The following is a 2893-nucleotide window of genomic DNA, read 5'->3' as shown; positions in this document are numbered from 1 at the left end:
TTTGCTTCTCTTCTAAAGTTATTTGAAGTATCTTATAATATTTGCTCTCAATAGTTCTTTTGGATATGGCAGAGAGTAGCCTATCAATTCCATTTTGGAGATGGAGAATGGACCTTGATGGTGACTTTATGTGATTATTGCTGGTGGACGTGGAACCAGACCTGAGTCTTGTGACTCACGGGTAGGAATGCTTCCTCCCACACTGCACTGTGGAATGTATTCCTTGTCACTGAAAGTTACAACTGGAACCATTAAAAGCTAGCAAGATGAGTTCTCCTGGTAAAAGTATTCAGTCTTATGATGAATGTCTAAAAAACTCAAGATAAAAATTATGCCAAATTCAAAGCCAACCACTGAAAGCTCCAAAGGGGGCAGGGAGGCAGATCTGCCTGTTATATGAGCACTTAGAAATATTCACCTGTATTGACAATTCATCTGCACCTACTGAAAGGTAGCAGAATATTCCCCACCCTCTGACAAATATGCCACTTTAGCATAATAATTATTTTGAATTAAAGGCATTAAAAAAAAAAAGCAGATACAAGAAGGGTGTTCTGATGCTTCCTGCTTTCTTTCTGAAAGCAGGAGATAAAACCCCCAGATGAAAGACGTCCTCTTTATATCAGGAAAAAAGTAACATTCTTATCGTTAGAATGGGACAATGAGACTGAGAAAATTCTGTACAAACAGGGCTTATTAAAATTATTTTTATCTTCCTTTAGCCTCCCTGAATAGTTTAGTTTTCAACAATTGTCTCTTTTTGTTCAGCCTAGCACATATAAAATCATTTCAGTTGTGCCACTTTTTTGGGTCATTTCTTTTTTTTTTTTAATTGTACTTTAGAATCTGGGGTACATGTGCAGATCATGCAAGATTGTTGCATAGGTACATTCATGGCAAGGTGGTTTGCTGCCTCCATCCCCCATCACCCATATCTGACATTTCTCCCCACGTTATCCCTCCCCATCCTCCCTCCCACTATCCCTCCTCTAGCCCCACCCAATGGATCCCAGTGTGTGATGTTCCCTTCTCTGTGTCCATATGTTCTCATTGTTCAACACCCGCCTATGAGTGAGAAAATCTGGTGTTTGATTTTCTGTTCTTGTGTCAGTTTGCTGAGAATGATAGTTTCCAGGCTCATCCATGTCCCTACAAAGGACATGAACTCATTGTTTTTTATGGCTGCATAGTATTCCACGGTGTATATGTGCCACATTTTCTTTGTCCAGTCTATCATTGGTGGGCATTTGGGTTGGTTCCAGGTCTTTGCTATTATAAACAGTGCCATGATGAACATGCGCGTGCATGTGTCTTTATAATAGAATGATTTATAGTCCTTTAGGTATATACCCAGTAATGGGATTGCTGGGTCAAATGGAATTTCTATTTCTAGGTCCTTGAGGAATCGCCACACTGTCTTCTACAATGGTTGAACTAATTTACACTCTCACCAACAGTGTAAAAGTGTTCCTATTTCTCCATATCCTCTCCAGCATTTGTTGCCTCCAGATTTTTTAATGATCACCATTCTAACTGGCATGAGATGGTATTTCAATGTGGTTTTGATTTGCATTTCTCTAATGACCAGTGATGATGAGCATTTTTTCATATGTTTGTTGGCTTCATATATGTCTTCTTTTGTAAAGTATCTGTTCATATCTGTTGCCCACTTTTGAATGGGGTTGTGTGTTTTTTTCTTATAAATCTGTTTTAGTTCTTTATAGATTCTGGATATTAGTCCTTTGTCAGATGGATAGATTGCAAAAATTTTTTCCCATTCTGTTGGTTGCTGGTTTGCTCTAATGATTGTTTCTTTTGCTGTGCAGAAGCTCTGAAATTTAATTAGATCCCATTTGTCTATTTTGGCTTTTGTTGCCATTGCTTTTGGTGTTTTAGTCATGAAGTCCTTGCCTATGCCTAGGTCCTGGATGGTTTTGCCTAGGTTTTCTTCTAGGGTTTTTATGGTGTTAGGTCTAATGCTTAAGTCTTTAATCCATCTGGAGTTAATTTGAGTGTAAGGTGTCAGGAAGGGGTCGAGTTTCTGCTCTCTGTGCATGGCTAGCCAATTTTCCCAACACCATTTATTAAACAGGGGATGCTTTCCCCATTGTCTGTTTTTGTCAGGTTTGTAAAGATTAGATGGTTGTAGATGTGTGGTGTTGCTCCGGAGGCCTCTGTTCTGTTCCATTGGTCTATATGTCTGTTTTGGTACCAGTACCATGCTGTTTTGATGACTGTTGCCTTGTAGTATAGTTTGAAGTCTGGCAGCATGATGCTGCCAGCTTTGTTCTTTTTGCTTAGGATTGTCTTGGCTATATGGGCTCTTTTTTGGTTCCATATGAAGTTTAAAGTGTTTTTTTCCAGTTCTGTGAAGAAGGTCATTGGTAGCTTGATGGGGATAGCATTAAATCTATAAATTACTTTGGGCAGTAAGGCCTTTTTCATGATACTGATTCTTCCTAACCATGAGCATGGAATATTTTCCCATCTGTTTGTGTCTTCTCTTATTTCCTTGGGCAGTGGTTTGTAGTTCTCCTTGAAGAGGATCTTTACCTCCTTTGTTAGTTGTATTCCTAGGTATTTTATTCTCCTTGTAGCAATTGTGAATGGGAGTTCACTCTTGATTTGGCTCTCTGTCTGTTATTGGTGTATAGGAATGCTTGTGATTTCTGCACATTGATTTTGTATCCTGAAGTTTTGCTGAAGTTGCTTGTCAGCTTAAGGAGAATTTGGGCTGAGACAATGGAGTCTTCTAAATATACAATCATGTCATCTGCAAATAGAGACAAGTTGACTTCCTCCTTTCCTAGTTGAATACCCTTTATTTCTTTTTCTTGCCTGATTTCTCTGGCTAAAACTTCCAATACCATATAGAATAAGAGTGGTGAGACAG

The sequence above is a fragment of the Aotus nancymaae genome, unplaced genomic scaffold (genome assembly GCF_030222135.1).
Source record: "Aotus nancymaae isolate 86718 unplaced genomic scaffold, 86718_ANA_hifiasm-v0.15.2.pri h1tg000011l, whole genome shotgun sequence".
Taxonomy (NCBI): domain Eukaryota; kingdom Metazoa; phylum Chordata; class Mammalia; order Primates; family Aotidae; genus Aotus; species Aotus nancymaae.
Note: the sequence above shows the minus strand (reverse complement) of the source record.